This window comes from Mustela putorius, unplaced genomic scaffold (genome assembly GCF_011764305.1).
Source record: "Mustela putorius furo isolate JIRA1106 unplaced genomic scaffold, ASM1176430v1.1 tig00003869_pilon_pilon_pilon, whole genome shotgun sequence".
In the NCBI taxonomy this organism is placed as follows: domain Eukaryota; kingdom Metazoa; phylum Chordata; class Mammalia; order Carnivora; family Mustelidae; genus Mustela; species Mustela putorius.
Genome location: NW_025422021.1, coordinates 7,557,316 through 7,578,967, shown reverse-complemented (window position 1 = coordinate 7,578,967; position 21,652 = coordinate 7,557,316). Strand labels below are relative to the sequence as shown.

Below are 21,652 nucleotides of genomic sequence, written 5' to 3'. Positions count from 1 at the left end.
GTATTCTCTTAAAGGGGATCAAACCTTAGAGCTAGAGTTTTCTTAAATCCTCAGCACCACATTTCTTTTTACCAGAGGATTAAGATCTACCCCCGTGTCCATGCTCCCAGCATATATATTAATATACACGATATATATTTTATTCATTTTATATTGAAAGTGTAGTCTTGTAATAGAGGCAAAAGTGCCACCAAATTTACTTCTGAAAAGGACAAAGGACTTAGGAAGGAAAATGTCTTCCCTGAAGTTATTTGCTTTAAGATACTTGATGTTGCTGTGACATTTAAAATAAAGCATTTGTAATCCCAGAGTCTTGGGACTGGAAGAGGACATCCAGTTCCCTCTCCACTGCATTTATGAAACAAGCTCTTGAAAATATCGAAAACTTCTTTATACTTAGTTGTTAAGTGGCCTTGGGCAAATTTCATAGCCTAAGTCCAGTTCCCACAATAAAAAGGGGATAATGGTACCTACTCAATAGGGTTACTCAAGAGTTAAATGAGGCAAATATTTAATAAGTATTAGCCATTTTAAAAAATAAGTAAAAGTAAAGAGCCCAACAAGTAGCAAGTCCTCAATAAATGTTATTGTCTTCCCTTGCTATTTAGTCATGAGAAAGAAACTATAAGTTGATTTAAACCTTGGCCCACATGTTCACACCCATGCAAACCTCCATATTACAGATGAATGGAGAATGGAGATGCGTATAAAGTGCACTTTAAAGCATACTAATTAAGGCATTCCTTCTTCTAGTATTTTTTTTCCATTTTAATTTTCAGGAGTGAGGGTTGCAAATTACAGACAGAGGTATTTATGGTATTTCAATGGAAATACCCTTCTCAACAAGAAGTAAATGTACAGCAATTTGGATAAACAAAAGTGAGTCCAATCGTAAAGCAGAAATGTTCCACAATTTAAACAGCCAGAAACTTACAAAGTAAATGACATGTTCATGAAATGTGAATCAGACTTCAAAAGGGCAGAAAACTTGAAAGGTCCAGAAATTAAGGAGCTCACTTCCTTTTTTTTAGCACAGGTTGGGCAACTTCTAGTCCATGGGCCCGATGTAGAATCTAATTTCTTCAGGGAGCAGGGTGGAAATTGCTGCTGGACTCCAGGAAATCATTTTTATCCTGGGGAGTTCTCTAAATATTGCAGTTAATCTAGCATCCATATAATCCTTAAAGTTTAAATAGAGTAATTCAGGAGCTATGAACAATTAACTTGTGTCTGAACTTTTCAAAAGAATAGTGAAAACGTGACCGTGATTCTAGAGAAATCATTTAAACTTCTTTAGACTACAAAAGGAAGAGTTTTGACTAGATGAAGTTCCAGTTCAGAAGGAACACAACTTTATGAAGTTAATGGATGATACTTAAGATCCGCAATTCCAATGATGAGGATGGACACGGCTTCCACACGGGCTGACCTTCCGTCTTTCCCAGCCTCTCACCTTCCTCTCTCGCTAGCCTGTCTTTTTTTTTTTTTTTTTTTTAAGGATTTTTTTTTTGTTTATTTGACAGAGAGAGAGATCACAAGTAGGCAGAAAGGCACAGAGAGAGAGAGAGAGAGGGAGAAGCAGGCTCCCCGCCAAACAGAGGGCCCGATGTGGGGCTCGATCCCAGGACTCTGGGATCATGACCTGAGCTGAAGGCAGAGGCTCAACCCACTGAGCCACTCAAGTGCCCCACACTATCCTGTCTTATTCTTTCTCTTGCCTTTTCACTCAGCTGTCTTTCTTTTTACCAAGATGTTTTACTTTTGTTTCTCAGAATCTTCTTGAAGACTTTTCTCCATTTTACCACTTCTCCATTTTCTAGTGTATATGCTACTTATACCATTGGATTATTTAAAAGAACTTACACTTATTGACTAAATTTGTATGCGCTCTCTTAATATTTTAAAGCTGTATTTTATATTTCTCCATGGGGGAAAAAGGAATATGCCAAGTGACTTTTTCATACACGCCCCAGAGGCAAAAAAAAAAATTTTTTTTTGATACAAACAACTTTCCTTAGTCCTAATATGTAGGTCTCTGGGTACATTGCTTCAAAATTTTAAGTTACAATATTTTATGACAAAAAGTTAGTCATATTAGCTGTAAACACTTATAACAAATGCTACAGAATTTGATGAGCAAAGTAGCTATGCGCTGCACTGTTAGGGGGTTGACTAGAAAGATTTTAAAGACAGACTGTCTTCTTCCTAAAATACTCTGCCTAGAAATGGTTTAATTTGGGATTTGAACTTAAGTGACATATGTGTAGCAACAGAAAGGCAACACCTTAGTTCCCCGGTACTTTCCTTTGAAGTTTCTGATGATTCCCTTTACTTTAAAAGTACTTACTGCTACTTGCCAAAGGGAAAGTTCAAAAGGAGTGTGTGGATAACACACTGAAAGGCTGTACTTACAGACATAAACCCCCATTTTAAGTGGAAAAAAAAAATTCCTGTGGATCCAAACTTGTCCAGTGGTCAGGAAAAATTCTACTGAAAATCTTGCTTACTTTTTGGTACAAAACACAAGTTATGAATTGCCCACGATCACCACAGTGTTGAAACTAGCATTCTCTGCAACAGGAATAGGTTACACGGTCTTCTGCTGAAGAAAATCAAACTATCTCAACATACTCTGGCCCATTAAAAGCCATTTCGTTCTTCCCTCTAGCTGATAAAGGAAATACATTTAGTCTGAATAGAACTTTTCTTACCGTTAAAGGACACCGTAGGAAGGCATGATCGGGGACACAGAAGACAGACCAGCAAGATGTGAGCCCAGAGAGAAAACTGTCCCTGAAAAAGGCATCATCTTCCAACCCAAGTGTGGGGTCGGTTTTGGACAGCCATTTTGGACAAGCTCTGGCCTCTTGTTAAATGTGACATACTGAGTCAGAGGCAGACGTCTTTCTGTGGTTATTCGCTTCCTGCCTGATTAATTTGTTGTTTGTTCCTTCCTCCTTTACTGCACAAAAAGAAACTAGATTGGCTTTACTTTAGAAGCAAGCAAGGAAAAACCCCTTAATTTAAAAAATTAAATGCTACTCTTTTCCTCAAGGTGTAATGTATCTGTTTGGTACAGTGACAAGAGGAAATCAGGATGTCCATCCAGTTGGCAGGCCAAAGTTATTCTAGATACCTGTGCAGAAATAATAGTTCACAGAGCCTGAGATTCCTTCCAGGAAAATGCTGCTTGAAAGTTATCACTCTTGATATTGACTATGCTAACTGACTAATACTATTGACTAGAATATTTAGTATTAAGGAAAATAGTTACCAAGGACTAAAAAGCTCTCAGCTACACCAATAAATAGGGTAATGATTCTTCCTCCTCTACAGAGCATTCAAGTATGTAGAGAGAAAGTCACAGATGCAGGTGAAGAGAGCCGGTCAAGTGTATGAAGGCAAATGAGTTTTGAGATGTGATTTTGGTGCCCAAGTCAGGATAAATTACACACAGCTCAAGTCATATGAAGATCCAGAACTTTCTATGCCAGAATGTTTTGTTTCTGTCCTCCATACTTAACAGGATAACAATAACTCTCCTAGAAGATGCTTGACAAAAGCATGGAGATATGAGTGTAGAAAGGGGGAAGGCAGATTTCTAATTATTAAAGGACTCTAAGAAGGGAAGAGGCAATGGACTACATGTACAAAACCTTGAACTATGCACAAATATTCTGAAAACACTCATCATTTTTTCTTGAGCCATCTGAAAGATTCAGATTTGCAACACATAACATGTAACTCAGAAGAAAAACTAAGGACAAAAAAGTATCAGCCAAAAGAATGAAAAACAGAGGCACATTTCAGAAACTAACTTGACTCTAAAGTTAGAACTCTGGGTCTTGGTTGTGCGGGATTCAGAGGGAAAAGGAACGGAGCTCCCACACATCGTCTCATATTCCCTTCCCTGTAAAATGACAGGACTGGGTGGACCAGGGGTTCTCAATTCGGGCAGCGGCTGGAAATGCGTGGACTCATTTGTAGTTGGCGGTTAAAAAGTGTTGGGTTGGATGGGGGACTTTTTAGGGGTGGAGCCAGGAATGTGGAATTTCCCATGATGCTTTGGATAGTCTTGCCCAAAATACTGACTCCTCAGTACTCCTCCGGAGGAGTACTGAGATAATTGATGTCTACGACTCTTCCAGGCTCTAAATTCTTTGAGTTATGAATCTAACTGAATGAGTAGAGTTTTATGATGTGGGGCCACGGCAAAATTCCTGGAAGCAGAGCACTGAAGGATTAGAAATGGAGAGTCCTGCCATCTGACGTGCCGGTGAGGGGCACTGGACAGAAGTGGAGGCCTGCTGCTAGCATCTCCCTCCCCCTCCACTAACCCCAGGGAAATAGGAAATCTGATCAACTACCAAGTGAATGCACAAAGTGAAACTTTGAGAAGTCTAACCTAGTTAGTTCTAAGAAGAGAACATGGGTAATGGGATGATTTCTCTCTGTATTTCCATAGTTGTTTTGAAGTTCTCTGAGTAAGGCAAATGCATGCACACACACAAAAACAACCTCACCATGCTGTACACGTGCAGTTCATGTCGGCCCCCTCCATTAGGGATGGCTCAGTTAGGAGGGAGAATCATTTAGAAGGCTGTAGCCCCCAAGACACACAAGGGAGCAGTGGTCTAGAGTTTGGTTCTATTTTTGCCTTTGATGAGAACGTATAAATACAGCCAACTTTGGAAACATTGATGAGGTGTCTATTGGCCACCATAGAACATAAATCAGGTAACATTCCTCCCCTGCTTAAAACCCTACAGTGGTTTCTTGTTCCACTTAAAAAGTCCAAACTCTGCCAGGAGCCCACAAGAACCCACAATATCTGGCCCCGCCCTAGCCCTCTGACTTCATCTCAAGTAACAGTCCCTTCTTGCTAATTTACCTTCCAGCCCTTTCTGTTCTTTAAATGCATCCAGTTCATTTGCATCTCGGGGCCTTACACTTGTAAGCCTTCCCCCCAGTACACTCATCTCCTAGTTCCTTCTCATCTTCAGTCGTCAGCAAAAAGGCCCCTCTTCGTGCCCCATCTCTGTGCCTGTTCTCTTTTATACACAGCACGTGTCACCACTCAACAATCTTTTCACAAGTTTAATGGTTTGTATACTGTGTGTCCCCACTAGAATTCAAGCTCCATGAGGATGGGGACCTTCTTTCCTGCTGTTCTTTCAGCATCTAGAACTGCCTCTGACACTCAGTAGGTGCTCAATTAATATGTTAAAAGAAAAAGAAAATTATATCGCCTAAAAATTCTTCCATAACATAACATTCCCATCAGACCTTAAGACTGGAGGCACCTGGGTGGCTCAGTTGGTTAAGTGCCTGCCTTCGGCTCAGGTCATGATCCCAGAGTCCTGGGATGGAGCTCCGGAATCAGGCTCTCTGCTCAGCAGGGAGCCTGCTCCTCTCTCCCTCTCCCCTGCTTGTGTTCCCTCTCTAGCTGTCTCTCTCTGTCTCAAATAAATAAATAAAATCTTAGGGAAAAAAAAAGACCTTAAGACTATTTCCTCTTGGGGTGCCTAGGTGGCTCAGTCAGTTAAGCTTCTGACTCTTGGTTTTGGCTTAGGTCCTGATCTCGGGGTCATGGGACCATGCTGGGAGTCTGCTTGAGATTCTCTTTCTCCCCTCCTAACCCTCCCCTGCTTATGTGCCCCCCTCAACAAATAAATAAATAAACTCTTAAAAAAAAAAAAGATTGTTTTCTTTCAAAAAGTGAATAAGGAATGCCAAGGCTAAACTTGAACCCTCCTCTAGGGATAGTTTAAGTTAAAGGGAACTTTTCCAGAGAAAGGATGGCACAGATCAGCAGTGAAGCCCGATAGCCCAAAAGGGACTTGGCAGACCAATCTGAGCTTAATGGTAGAGTAAAACAATAATCAGTAAGCTCTTGGGCCAATCAGGGAAAAAATCCTCCATATTAATGTACAGAAATACAAAACCAAGAGCAGACAGAAGATTATAAAACAGTACAGTTCTCAACAGTCTGGATAAAGTGGTAAAAGATCACAGCCTATGACCCTCCTGTGGTGACCCCAACAATGGAGACTGAATCAACAATGTATAAAATATGAAAAGATTTATTCGTTTATAATTCTGTTTTTCCAAGTTGTGGACACAACTACCTTTAAGAGCCTGGTTTTTGCCCTGGTATTAGAAAGATATTTTAGAATAGGGTTTCCTCAGTTCTAACATACCTTCCTCAGTAGCAAAAATGTCTCCCTTATAGCTTTTTAGGGGGAAAGAGAAACCATGCCAGAGGAAATATATGCATTTACTATATGAGGAAATCTACTTTCAAAATGTTAAAATATGGGAATTATGTGATTTGGAGGAGCAGAAACAAAGTAATTTCCCTCTTCCCCCCAAAATAATCAGTACAGTTACACAGAGGTTTGGTCATTTAAAAATAATCTCAGAAAGGGGTGTCTGGGTAACTCAGTCAGTTGGGCAGCAGACTCTTGATTTGGGCTCAGGTCATGGTCTTAGGGTTGTGGGATTGAGCCCTGTGTCCAGCTACATGCTGGGTGGGGAGTCTGCTTGGAATCCTCTCTCTCCCTCTGCCCCTTTGCTTGCACGCTCCCTCTCTCTTTCTCTTTCTCTTCAATCATCATCATCATCATCATCATCATCTCAGCAACACAGAGAAACTGAAAACAAATTTGTACTATTCAATGTCCTATTAGTACAAGTTGGTATAATCTTACATGGGGAAAAACTGGAAATTTATTTCTATTTGTTTTGGCAGCTCAGCATTAATTCGGCCTACTTATACTAGAAAAAGGCATCATCTTCCAACCCAAGTGTGGGGTCTTTTTTGGACAGCCATTTTGGAAAAGCTCTGGCCTCTTGTTAAATGTGACATACTGAGTCAGAGGCAGACGTCTTTCTGTGGTTATTTGCAGTTTGGGGACCCATTTCTTCCTCACTCTCAGACCTGAGGGTCCAGAGACTCTTGTTCCCACTGCCAGTACAGAAAGAGCATGTGATTCAGGGCCGGTTAATCAGAGCCTTGCATTCATGGGGCCTCACAGATTTTTTGAGCGATGGCCTGTGAACTCATTAGAACCAAGGGAACTTGTGGCCTGAGGCAAAGACATTTCTGCCAGATGGGCTGGCATGGGATCTGTGAGGATATCGGCACTGAAATGGCCACACTCATCCTTTGACCACATGGGGTCTGAAACTGAAACCAACAAAGTAGGGAATTGGTGGGGAGGGGTGGTGATCGAGAAAAACCACCTACAGGCTTCGTTGGCTGAATCCATCTATACCTGAGGCTAGACCTATTTCTGGACTTTTAATTAACATTAACAAACAAATTCTCTATTTTGTTTGAGCTGGTATAATCAGGTTTTCTATCATTGGCAATACAAACACCCCTGTGACATAAAAGTTGGTACCAGAAGTGAGTGTTGAATGTGACTAACTCTAAAATGTGCAAGTGACTGATTTAAGTCAAGTGAAGGCTAGTGCAGGCTCTCCTGGGCTAGGGCACTGGCAACCTTGTTATGTGGTACCCCCACTGATGCTTATGCTACCACCTACTGAATCCTTGGCCTCTTAAGCCCATAAGCCTATGGATGGTGCACCGTTAAAGGATTTGGAGGAAACATTTAGAATGTTGGCATGTGTTGGCCAGTTCTTGTGGTCTTCAGTAAGAACTACAGAAAAGAGATAATTTAGACTGAAAGTGACTAGAAGCACAGAGAGAGAGAGAAAAAAAAAATACAGCTTTCTATTAGAGGTCTTTTTTGCCTATGATCTGCAACCAAGATGCGGAGAGTCAAATAATCTGGAAACCTGTGGTTTGGAAAAGTCAAAATTTCTATGCTACACTAACATCAGATAAAGTGGGGTCAAAAATATAAGAACCACTTCAGGAAATATGTATGGAATACAGGAGAAGCCGATACCCCATTGTCCCTTCAAAGACCCATCCAGTGGGTTATAAGATATGCTAGAGACTGCTGACTGATATCTCATTCTCTTCTAGGAATGGGAGTTTAATCACAAAATTCCTCTAACATTCTGAGTCTACTGATGTATGTTGGTGTCAAACTATACAGGAGCTTAAGTACAGTTCTTGGTTTGCTACTAGCTGCATTAGAAAGAGTTTAAAGGGGCGCCTGGGTGGCTCAGTGGGTTAAGCCACTGCCTTCAGGTCATGATCTCAGGGTCCTGGGATCGAGTCCCGCATCCTGCTCTCTGCTCAGCAGGGAGCCTGCTTCCTCCTCTCTCTCTCTGCCTGCCTCTCCATCTACTTGTGATCTCTCTCTGTCAAATAAATAAATAAAATCTTTAAAAAAAAATAGAAAGAGTTTAAAAAGTGAAATTACAGTACTATGTTTTATTTAACACTCTTTTTCAAAAATATCATTATAACATGTCCTCACAATAGAAGGGTATTCAGTAGGCACTTTGCATTCTTCTCTTCACACTGATTCTTCAAAAATAAGTATGTATTTTACTCATGGCAACATTTTGTGCCCAAGAGCCACTACCATACCGGACAACACAACTCTGGATGGCCTGGCCCTGGGGGGATGGAGCCCCGACTTACTCATCCTCTCCTCTGGCAGGATACACCGATGACACTTCCACATAACAGCAGGCAGTCCTGCGGAAGTCTCTGGGCTACAGCTTCAGGTCTACGAAGAGTTTGTCCTGCTCAGAGCCACCTCTTAAAACGGGGCGTTGGCTAGGTAGTTTTGGGTTTGGGGCCGGTAGAATTAAAGACCCAATTTGGCTTCTCTTTCCTAAAGTCATAATGCTGACAATCGTAGCACAGGACATGAATCCTCAGCCAAGGTAAACAGGATAGAATACCTTCAAACTGGGGCTCAGAAGAGATTCACAGACTCAGAAGCCTCGGTGGCTTTCCAGTGCTCACCAAGTAAAATCCAAAGTCCTTGCTGGGACTAGCAAGGTCCAGTGGGATCGGGCAGTCTCCCTCTGATCTACTTCCTGCACCGCTTCTCCTCACCCCTTGCCCCTCCCTTTGCCCTGGCGTGTTTGTGAGGACAGCTTTCTCCTGGTTTCGTGGCTCGCTCCTCGCGCTCATTCCCATTCCACGCCGTCAGTGCATGGTCTACTGGAGGAGCCTTGTCTGCGCATGCTCTATGAGGTGCTCTATCTGCGCATGCTCTAAAGGAGGAGCCCTGTCTGCGCATGCTTTATGGGAGGAGCCCCGCGAGGGCATAATTTGCCTTATTCACTCTGTCCCCCAGCTGCTTTAGATCAGCGTCTGACGTTATCATCTGGGCTTGAGAAATGGGTGTAAATGGATTTTAAAAGCTTCTAACTCCAAGTTGAGTTTCATCCTTCCTTTAACCTGAGGTCGGGAGGAGGCTGCCACACACTTGGCTCTAGGTGGGGGGGTGCTAGAGTGAAGGAGGTACGTGCTGGATTTCTTCCCCCAACAGGACCCGGGAAGGTCTTGCTTCTCCTGACAGCTGTTGACACAGGACAGCCATTCAGAGTGACAACGTGGGGACCTGCCAACACACCTAACAACTTCTCAAGCAGGGTTCTTTGCCAGCGTTGGGTATGTGACAGGGCCTTGCTTAAGTTAGGAAATGATGAGGCGACTCGCTTGGAAAGAGAAAAGGAGGCCCACATCCAGAGTGGGAAGAAGGAGACCCCGGGAAAGGACAGTCCCATAATGGGTTCACACTTCACAGTCAACCAGTCTGTGTTTTATCCCCGAGGGCCGGACGTCCAGGATGCTGGTTTCTGAGCACATAGTGGAGAGCCCTGTTACTCCACACACACAGTCTGCAAACAACAAACAACAAATGCTGATGTCCGAACGTCACTAACTTGTGTCTTGGAGGGACAAATGCTGATTATGTGTGGAAAGACTTTTCATGTTTCCTTTGAAAGCACTGTCCTATCTTCGGTAATTTAAGAAAAATGGAGAAATTTCCCAGTTGGTCACCAACATCCAATACAAGTTGCCCCCAGGGGAAAGCCCATGTGAAAAAACAGAAAGAAGTTTCTTTCAGCTCAAGGGGAAAACTGGTGGAAAGCCCCATTTTCACATATATCCATTCGTGCACACACATAGGGAGAAAGTGCTGGCATAGGGATAGCTGTGTGTTCCTTTCCATTGCTAGTCATTAGGTACAAAGCCCAGGATGGGGTGTTTGCAATTATTTCTGGGGTGGGGACAGTAGCAATATTGTTCCTCGTTCAGACTTCTCTATACAGTTACCTGGTGTCTCTCACTGGAGGACAGAAACTATGGGGACAGGAGAGTCCTTCTACGGAGTACTCAGGAAATAAGAGTCTATACAGCTCTGCACCTTTGGGCCTGACATCACCCACCTGAATGCTGTAGGAAGGGCTCAGTGACCCAAGACTTCCCCTGGGACCCCTGACTGCGAGGAAGCCAGGCCTGGCTGGTGCAGCTGCTACCTGGAAGAGGCAGGCCCAACCACTCTGCATGTGGACAGGAAATGGGGGCATTTGTGGGTGTCACAACAGTTGGGGGCCCTCCTAGCATTCAGACCCGGAGACCGGAGATGCTAGACAACTTGCAGTGTACCTGACTGGCCCACTCAGTAAAAAACAGTCCCATGTGATGTTCAAAGGTCCTGTTAGAGATTGATGTAGGAAAAAAACTGTTGGTAGTTATCTGATATTAGACCTTGGCTCCATTTTAAATATAAACTCAAAGTAATTATTGCACTGTTTATGAGCCCCTGAATTTTCCAGTAATGCAACTGTCATATAAATGAAATACTATGTTTTGCTAAGATTTTTACTAACAGTTGGTCTCTCATTTCTGGAAGATAATTTGCCCAAAGACATTCCACTCCAGGTATGTAGTTCCCTCTTACCCCACTTAGTGTGATCCTGCACCTGCCTGTTCACAGTGGTTACAGGTGGAGAAGCAACTACTCAGCCAATTACTTAGCTCTGTTTGCTAATGAGTTGTAGCTGATCACTTACAAATTGAAGTTATTTTATAATAAATTATGTTCCTTTTGTTTCTCTCTCTTTTTCTTGGAGGGGAGGGGCAGAGGGCAAGGGAGAGGGAAAGAATCTCAAGCAGGCTCCATGCCCCACAGGGAGCCTGAACTCAATTCCATGACCCTGAGATCATGACCTGAGCCAAAATCAAGAGTCAGAGGCTTAACCAACTGAGCCACCCAAGTGCCCTATTTCTTTTTTCTTTTTTAATTTTTTTATTTGACACAGAGCATGCACAAGTAGGCAGAGAGGCAGGCAGAGGGAGAGGGGGAAACAGGTTCCCTGCTGAGCAGAGAGCCTGATACAGGGTTCCATCCCAGGACCCTGACACCATGACCTGAGCTGAAGGCAGAGGCTTAACCCACTGAGCCACCCAGGCATCCCATATATATTTTTTATTATTACAGATAAAAATTATATCAATTTTGGGGGAAATTATTTGTAAAGTCAGATTATCTCACTGATGGGAGTTTCATTGAAGTTTGTGAAGTGCACACCGGAAAAGAGTGGGAACAGGGTCAGACAAGGCTGAGAGCCATTGCTTCTGTGCTTACAGAACGGCTCTGAGCATCTAGCCGGGGAAGGGTAGAACAGAGCCCTGGGGACCACAGCTGCTCACCTACAAACCTGGGAGGGAGTCTTGTACTTTCTTTCCAAACAGGTCACAGATTCATGGTGCTTCTTTCTCCTGTTTCTTAGCAGACCCTGCTTCTCTCAGCAGCTTGGCAGAAACAATTTATTCTACTTCAATGACCCAAGATTCCCAGAGGACTCTGCTATTCCAAGAAATTTCTGCCTCCCATTTGGCTGCTATGGATTCTCCAAATGCCTGGGAAAACAGACTGTTGGAAAAACATTTCCAGATTGTCTGATGGGATGGCTACCCTACCAGGACACAGGAAAGATAATGGCAAGTGTTTCCTACTGGACCAAGTACATGTCTGTAGTTTCCTCAACTCCAAATATGGGTGCAGGGCCAATAGGATCCCAGGAAAGCGCACTGTGTGTGTGTGTGTGTGTGTGTGTGTGTGTGTGTTTGGATTTTGGTTTTGGTTTTGTCCTCTTTGCTCACTGCTGACTAAATGTCTCCTTCTCCTGCTTCTTGGAAGCTGCTTAATTCAGCCTTGGACAATTTTATTCTGTTCCAGAACCATTCTGACAGTATGATGAGTGAGTGGCTTACATAAAAAGCAACTCCATGACTACATTAAAATATTGACTTGTGCACCTGAAACTAATACAATAATGCAAGCCAATTATTCTTTAATAATAAAATTAAATAAATAAATACTGACGGGTTTGGGAATACCAAGCCACAAAGATTTGACACGTGGTTTATGTTTGTAGGACACTCAGGAAGATAAGTGGACATAGTTAAACAACAACAATAACAACAAACAAAACTCAATGGCCTCTACCCTCCTCACCACGACCACCATTAAAAAAATGAAAAAACTGGGCGCCTGGGTGGCTCAGTTGGTTAAGCGACTGCCTTCAGCTCAGGTCATGATCTCGGCGTCTGGGGATCGAGTACCGCATCGGATCTTGGGGAGTCTACTTCTCCCTCTGACCTTCTCAGCTCTTATGTTCTCTCTCAAATGAATAAATAAAATCTTAAAAAATAAAATAAAAATAAAAAAACAAGAATAAAACTAAACAGTTAAACAGAGTGTAGGCTGGGTGTTACTACTGGCTTTTGGAAGGCAGCTGTGTCCTAGATGAGGCAAATAAGTAGTTGTCTGGGGACCATGGCTAAGGTCAAGAATAAGCTGACAGCATACCCTCCACCTGGGCCCACAGCCCCTGCTGCCCTGAGCACTGCCCCTCCATCGCTATCCTCCTCCAGAGGAGCTTCTCCAACTTGACCCTCTGCCATTGCTGCCTTGCTTACCCTCTACCTGGCCCCACTCAACCTCTCAGCCAGTCTGCTCCAGCCAAAAAGAAAAACACAAAGCAGTGAATTGCTTTCCAGAAATGAAAATATTTTCTGTGATCTTTTTATCGGCTTACGCTGTGTGTCTCTGACTCTGTGGCTAACTAGGGAGCAGGGCCATGCCTGGGCTCCTATGCACAGCCGTCATTCAACAAAGACAAACAAAGCTCTCCACCTCGTGGAGTTTACACTCATATCTGAGTTGATACAATGGAAGGAAAACGAATTTAGGCTCTGTATTGTGCAGCATGTGTGTTCATTTTGGTCCAGCTCATCTCAAACAGCAGCCTCACAAAGATCACCAAGGGAAGAAGGGCTAGTTCAGGCTGACTCCAGTGTAAATGTGCAGTGCTCCAGAGTCCTTGTGGGGTGGGGGGCGGAGCAGGGGGGGCATTCCGATGGGAGAACCATTTCCATACAAACATACTTGACGGTATGCTGCCAGGCCAGCCCATAAGAGTCTATTTAATTCATAATGTAACTAAACTGTATGTTCTGTCCCAAGTCTTCAAAGGAAAGGACTCAGGGGTGGGGGTGGGGGGGATCATTACTCTGGGGTGCTCCAGCCTCAGCTTCTACTCCCTTCCCCTGGGTGGCCCTGGGATTTCCCATGACCCCACTCAGGACCCTGAGCGGCTCCTGTCCCAAGGCCATAATTCCCTTCCCCAGGATAAGATGATGTCACCCACACAGAAGGAGGAAATTGGATTGTTTTGAAAGAAAGAGTAGTTGTTAACCCAAATGATGTTGAGTTAGCGGACTTTGTATTGAGATAAAAAATACACTGGGCTGGACAGAGAGACTATAGCAGAGTCCCATGGTCTGGGGATAACATCCTTAAGGTTCTCCTACTGTTTATAGTTTCCTTCTTTCACTTCAATATATCTTTTTCCTTATTAAAAAGTGATGCATGGAAGTATTTAGAACATATAAATGGTTTTTTAAATGACCCATTAGTACTCAGAGAAAACCAGTTAACATTCTGGAATTTCCTTCCAGTCTTTCCTTCTTCACTGTGTAGATATCTAAAATGGGATCATACGGTATATATGTAGATTTATTTCCTTTCTTTTTTTAACATTCCCTCATATTATTAAATCTTCATCGAATGCAATTTTAATAGTTGAATGTTTTATTTTATGTGTGGTTGTGACCCATATAACTATTTTTCATTGTTAAACATTTAAACTGCCTCCAATTTCATTATTACAAATCCTGTCATGTTAATGGACTTGTGTCTAAAGATTTGTGGTCATTTCAGATTATTTCCTCAGGACGCATGTATTAGAGTACAATTACTAGAATGGAAAGTATGAAGTTTATTCTTCTAACAATCTTGATACATATTGTTAAACTGTTTCCTCAAAATGGTGGGATTTGTTCTCTCATTAGTACCTGCTTCATTTCTTTTCAACATGTGCTATTATTATCACTTTTCAAAATCTTTGCCAATCTGATAGATGAAAATGTTGATTTTCATTTCTTTTATTATTAGTAAAGCTGGCAGTGTTTCATATATTTATTGTCCTCTCTGCGATTAGTATACCTTTCTCTATTGATTCACTATTACCTGGATTCTTTTTTTATCACAATGTTTTAGTCTCTTCTTTATTTCTTCCACTTCTGAACCTAAAGATTACTCAAATCTCCAAGACTTTTCATAGACAAAATAAAAAGTCCTGATCACTGGGGGACTGAGTGTATAAGCAGTGATTATTTCTGGGCATTGATAAGCAAATTTCATAAATCAAGGAGGGTCTGGCACATACACGCTTACAAAAGAATTCTCTGAGCAGGCAACTGTGACTAATTTTGCACAGCTTGTAAGAATTTTACCATTTTAAGAAAGGTCTCCATCCCATGGCAGAAGGAGGGTGCATGCGGGACGTCTGGGCCCATCTTACCACAGTTCTTCCCATCTCAAACACAGAAGTAGGAATGCCCTGATTGTTACTACCCACATGCATCCATGTGTGAACCTCTTAAGTCTGATGGAAAACAGTCATCATGACCCTGACTCACCTCGTCCCACCTTTCACAAGACTAAAGTTCCCAGGAACTAAGGAGTAATGTGGGCTGATCCAATGAGTCTCCAAGCTTCCATTATCTTCGCTGTCTTCACTAGCTATTAAGCAAATATTTTGGAAGAAATAAAATCTAATTTAGAATTTTTTTTTTTAAATATTAAAAACTTGGTGATAAAAATCACTTCTGAGCATGGGTCATTCAAAGGAACTCTCATTCTCTATTTGATGATTCACCTGAGGGCCGGGGCTGACATGACCTCCTCTGGCCTCCTTTCCACTGGGTCTTCCCACGTCAAGGGGTCTTCCTCACTTCCTAGAGTTCCCTCTCCTGAACTCAAGATGGCTGATGCATCTAAGTAGAAAGGCAGCCACTCTGGGGTAAATGTGCCTAGAGCATATGAAACATTCAACAGTGTCTGCTATCGTTACTAAGTGAGCTAATCTTGTCCTCTGTTAGTGCTACTTGGTAAAGGAGGAAACAGCTGGTAAAGTGGTTCTTTTTGTTTATAGAAGGATAATTCAATGCAATATGAGAATGAAGAATTTACTGTTTGACAACTGAGAAGAATTGAATACTAGTAATTTCAGAGTCTATTTTATATCATCGTACAACTCATTTTCAAATCTACTTAGGACAATTTCAAAAAGCTGTCATTGGTCCACTCGATCTGTACTGGTCCCATTCACACTCACGAGTACCCGTGCATTTTATGCAATTCCAAGTATCACCAGATTCAATGAACACAAATTCAGAAAAAATGCCTCAGAAACTTCCTAAAACAGTTTCTCCTAAAAGTTAAGGAGAACTGGAAATTAGTAAATAGATTTTATGCTCACTGATTTGTTTTTATTCACCTGGAGAGCCTTGTTGCCAGTCCGTCGGCTCACTGCCATCTATCCCAGCAGGAGGGTGGGAGGCCACTGACTCAAAATCCTTCACTGCCGAGGGCAGGACTTTTCTTCAGGGCACTAAGACAATGCCCAAAAGCCCTTTGGGGTGGTCTCTCTCAACCAGGGAATGGAAGGCAGAGCTTATTTTCATGGCTCCTTTATTCTAGTGGTTAAGGAGCAAAGAGAACACTAATTGTTTGTGAATGTTTTCAGAGGTAGCACGTAATGAACCAAGAGAAAACAGGCTTTGAGGCAAGATCTGATTTCTCCGAGCAAGTGAGAAAATAAAACCACGATTCCTATCATTATGCCCAAGTTCAGTCACCACAAGATGATGGCACTCGGATATGAAAGGTGGTTGTGCCAAGAGTCAAGGATTCAGCAAAATGGAATACCACACAGAAAACACTCTGAGTATCCAACACTCATTGGCAGGGAATTCATGGAAAACCAGTATGAAGATGACCAACAGGAAAGTTCATTTTCCAAAATACAAAGGCTTCTTGGGGGCCTGGGTAGCTCAGCTGGTTGGGCGACTGCCTTCAGCTCAGGTCATGATCCTGGAGTCCCAGCACTGAGTCCTGCGTTGGGCTCCCTGCTCGGCAGGGAGTCTGCTTCTCCCTCTGACCATTCCCCCTCTAATGCTCTCTCTCTCTCTCATTCTCTCTCTCACATAAAAAAAAAAAAAAAATCTTAAAAAAAAAAAAAACCCACACATACACAAAAAACAAAGGCTCCTGTACATAGAACTTTCTATTCATCCAAGACTACCGGATACAAAATACTCTGTTGGGGGCACATTTGTAAAACTCTCCACTAGTGATATCTGCTGAATTCTCTTCAATCTCTGACTGCACAAATGTAGAGATAAGATTTTCATCTTCTGCTTTCTCTCCCCCTCATATCTTGAAAATATAGATGAGAGTCTCTAAAAATGCTGGCAGATACCAAAAAATGAAGTATCTCAAAATCTTTAGAGACAGAAGCTACCTAGAAAAGTTTAAGCAATGGAGAACAAGAGCAACACACATGGTACCCTGGACGCACTGGAGATTACCATCTGTGACATGTATTATCACCACTTTCTAAAATGCCGCTTTTAAGGGATGCCTGGCTGGCTCTGTTGGTGTATGCACAATTCTTGATCTCAGGGTTGTAGGTTTGAATGTCGAGATTACTTAAAATCTTGAAACAAAGTGAAAAATTAACATGCAGCTTTTTAAAAAAATTTTTTTAAATTATAATATGACTCTATTCTAGAATGCTCAAAGACGTTGTATACTATATTAACTCAGGGAAGTGACTGGTCCTCATTACCACGTTGCTAGAATTTGGTCTTTTACAAAAATAAAGTCCATGTAAAAAAGGGTGAGTGCCCATATGGCTCAGTAGGTTAAGCATCTGACTTTTGATTTCAGCTCAGGTCATGATCTCATGGGTCTTGAGATCAAGCCCGTGGGGCTCTGAGCTCAGTGAGAAGTCTGCTTAAGGATTCTCTCTCTCTCTGCCCCTTCCCCCAATTCCGCCCCCACCCCTGCTTGCCCTCACATGCTCTCTTTCAAATAAATAAATCTTTTATTTATTTGTTTATTTGACAGAGAGAGAGAGAGAGAGACAGCAAGAGAGATAACACAAGCAGGAAGAGTGGGAGAGGGAGAAACAGGCTTCCTACTGAGCAGGGAGCCCTATGCAGGGCTCGATCCCAGCATGCTGGGATCATGACCTGAGCCGAAGGCAGACGCCTAAGGACTGAGCCACCCAGGTGCCCCTCAAATAAATAAATCTTAAAAAATATATATATCCCCCCCCAAAAAATCCATGAAAGTCTAGGTCAACTCAGAGGTTATTTTCCTTAAGTGTAACACCTCCTCCTACTCTCCCAAAAGCAAGTATACTTTTAAAATAAAATCAGCATTTAATAAAAGTCAAACCAGTTTTTTAAAGCAATAAACCTAGGAATATAAAAATCACTGTAAACTTAATAAGGCTCTGTATTTTCTCTACTTACATTTTCTTTAACATAAATACAAAAGTACTTAAAGGTTTAGGATTTACTTTTGAGATATTATAGCATATCACGACCTTCATGATAAAAGAAATGTATGAATTTATGAAAAAGGGAATAATATCTATAAAACTTGTTAGTGTAAGCACTGTATATGTTTGCATATCAACATTCAAAGGTCATTAATAAAAATATTTAAAGTCTAATAAAAGGAAGGTTAAGAATGGCTTTACACAAACTTGCGTTTTCCAAAATTTGTCAGAACGAGAGAATCTGGAAGTGTCCAAGATTAAGTAGAAATCCACATTCAGAAGAGTTCCATGGATTTCTCAGAAAGAGAGCAGGCGAAGGGTTATGTGAGGACATTCTTTTAGCCTAAACATTGAGAAGCATTCACACGGGGGAGCCAGTGGCTGATACAGACAAAGCACAGTTTCCTACTAGTGAGCTCAAATGCCAGCCCACCCTCTCTGCCTAACTTAGCAGATGAGAAGTCACTTCATGAAGTCATGCACAAACATGAAACACGCTAGTAAAGTTTTGCTGCCATCCCCACAATCATTGCTTTGTTTGCTTAGGCTGGTGGCCAGCAGGAATATTTCCCTCTGCAAAACTATTTCAAAGTAATGACTTGGAGGAAGTGGTGTGCTGATATCATGAAAAAAAAAAAATCCCTCAAACACAAAGATAGTTCAAAAAGCATCTGTATATGGCTCAGAGGAAACAAACAGCTCAGCTAATTTCAACTCAAAATAAACCCAAGAGACCAGTTTACCTTGGCCATAGCTACACACACATGCCGGAAAACTGAAGGCTGGTGATTATCTAGTGATTTGGTTTTGTGCCAAAGGGGAAGAAAGGGCAGGGCTATCCATCCTGGGGTCAGGATGGAATTACAGAAGATACCCCACTCCGCGACGCTTCAGACACAGAAAGATGTGTATATAAAAGAACTTTGCACTGCTCTCTCCATGAGACAGAGGGGCTGGATCTTGGCTGGAATGACAAGTCTAATGTCCCTTCCCGAAGCCACTGGTAGATCAGAAGCTAATTTTGAGCCTCTAACACATGGTCTCTCCATCACTGAAGTCTTTCCGTGGCTCTTCTTTCCACAATATTGTCTTTACAGAACTAAGAGAGGAGAAGGACATTGAAAACCAGTTGTTTCCTATGTTCATCTTAAGCTGAAATTCATCTACAATCTTCAAAATGACCAATACTGAATTTGCAACTTCTGGGCACTGAAAAATATTCTCCAAGTTAAGTGGACACATCATCACCAAAGATCACATTGTATTTGGTTTCAAAAACCATTTGGAGTTTTCTACAAAAGCAGCTGCTTTTCTAAGAGAATAGGTGATGATTGCTCCCTAGGTCTTAAAAAAAAACCCTTATTTTATTTTCAAAAAACTTTTGTTGAGAAAATCACTAGATGTGTCAGAAGAAGTCTTAAATTGCTTTTTCAGTCCTGTTTTGTATGGCTATTTAGATGTCTTTATTGATAACTGGGTTAGGAAGCCCCAAATCCCTTTGGTTTTTTTTTTTTTTTTAATTTTTTATTTTTTATAAACATATATTTTTATCCCCAGGGGTACAGGTCTGTGAATCACCAGGTTTACACACTTCACAGCACTTACCAAATCACATACCCTCCCCAATGTCCATAATCCCACCCCCTTCTCCCAAACCCCCTCCCCCCGGCAACCCTCAGTTTGTTTTGTGAGATTAAGAGTCACTTATGGTTTGTCTCCCTCCCAATCCCATCTTGTTGCATTTATTCTTCTTCACTCGAGGAAATCCACCTCCCAGCAGAACATCTATTTATTTTATTTTATCTTCATTTTTGCGAGGGGAAAGACAGGAAAGGGTGCTGGTCCTTAATATCAGAAGTGTGTGTTGTTGACCTTCAACTGGGCCCTGAGATTTTTTTAGTTCAAAACATTAGTACCCAGATCACATGTGGTGACAATTACAATATTTTAAATGATGCTTTTCCTTCTTCAAGTGTTGGCCATCATATTCAGGCTGGGGACGGGAAACAGAGATTTTGACCCTGCTCAGAAGGCTGCTCCAAGTCCTCCGTTTTTGCCATCTGTCATTTTAGGTGATGCCCCCGTCAGGAGTCCTCTGTAGCTCATAAAACCCAACATAACCTTTTGGGCTGCTCTGGAAAAAACACATTGGGCAATAAGGGATAGATGCATTCTGTTCCCGTTTCCAGTATTATTTTCTGGCCCAAAGAAACACCAAATCATAGGCATCTAGAAACAAGAGCTGGCCCAGTAAGGACAAGGATCTTAAACGCAGTCTGTGAGCACTGACCCTCCCCACCACCCAAGGGTTCATCTACTTATTTCCTGCTAAGTGCTTCACACAGAGCGATACAGGCATTGGAGCAAACAGCCATTTCTACCAGACATGACTCAACTCAAGCGCTAGGGCGGGTCTTAAAGTCAAAGTAAAAATGCCAAAATGATCCTTAGCACTTAGTAACGGCACAATAAACGTTAGCTATTATTACTGCTCCAGGAAGGGAAAGGTTGCTGTTCTCATCACCTTGGGGACACAGGCAGGCGTGAAGAGATGCAGATCCGTGGCAGTGACCCGTGAAAGAAATCTGGTCTCTGAGAACACACACCGGGTGACAGCAATGTCCTCCATAAGAGCTTTCCCACAGGGATCATTCAACTACAGAAAATGATGAGAAGGCCCATCAGCATTTCTATGTGGCATTTACACACCACCTCAGGTGTGTGGTCCACGGCACAGAAAGGCTTGGATAAGATACCATGAAGCAGACAAGCTGTCACACGAGGTGCTGCGGAGAGGAAAGGTCATGGCCTAGAAAGGCAGAGGTTTCCATGAAGGCCTCTGAGGTTTCATCTCATTTTCACAGCGCTTAGTCACACGGCGTCCTCTGTGGCTCTGAATGGTAACGAATGGCCCCTCGAAAATGAATCGGTACGCCAGGAGGAAAATGCCAAAAGTCATCATCTTGTCTCTCCAAAAGGATTACACTGCTTCTGTTTTCATTTTGCTTTTTTACCCTTTCTTTGGTCTCTGAGTCCTCTTTGAAGAATAATTTAAAATTCCATGATCACAAGAGCCTTCTTTGTGCCTACATTTCCCTTCTGAGATCAGCTGCAGCTGAGCCCACCCCAGCCAAGGCCAACTGGACAAGGGCAGGCCCCTGGCCCGAGAGAGGCTAGCGTTCCTGCTGGAGAGCACACTGGGCTGGCCGTACATACCAGACTCGGCTCAGACAAACCAGTTGGGTTCCTCCTCGTTTCAGATGTATGAACTGAGAATCATGGGGCCAGACGGTCAGTCAGGCACACCAGAGGCATGAGAGGAGACAGGAAGAGCTGGGCATTTAATCGGTGGACATAAGAGAGGGGATGATCCATCTCCTGGGCCCGAGGGCACATCATGGCTTTCCAGGTACCTAAACTGCACTGCAGTGTTCAACGTTCTAACAGTAGCAATGCTACCCGTAACAGCAAGAATAGCTAACATTTATTACGCACTTACTACATGCTAAGGATCGTTTAAGGCACTTTTACGAGTATTAATTCATTCAATTTTCACAATAACTCTATTAAGTAGATGATGATGATAATGAAGAAGAAGATGATGATGGTGATGATGGCAGCACTGAAGCACACAGAAGTTAAGTAACTTGACCAAAGGTACAAAACTCGTAAGTGGCAGAGACACAATTGGAACTCCAATGGCTCCGGAGCCCAGGCTTCTAACCAGCGTGCGACTCCCTGTGGGGTAATCCCAGGTTTCCTATGTTCTTTACTGCCCATCCTT

At 42.4% G+C, this 21,652-nt stretch overlaps 1 protein-coding gene across 5 annotated transcripts in view; it reads right to left on the bottom strand.

Moving 5' to 3' along the window:
- The window catches only part of WIPF1 (WAS/WASL interacting protein family member 1), a 115,389-nt gene that overhangs the window by 38,352 nt on the left and 55,385 nt on the right, over positions 1 to 21,652 (bottom strand). Inside the window, exon 1 of one of the 5 annotated variants that reach the window (XM_004774377.3) lies at positions 2,712 to 2,932. The exons of 3 other annotated variants lie outside the window; for them this stretch is intronic. The gene's annotated coding sequence lies outside the window, so the exon portion shown is untranslated. Of the gene's footprint in view, positions 1 to 2,711; positions 2,933 to 21,652 lie in introns of those variants that run through there. One more of the 5 variants, XM_004774375.3, reaches the window with a different exon arrangement.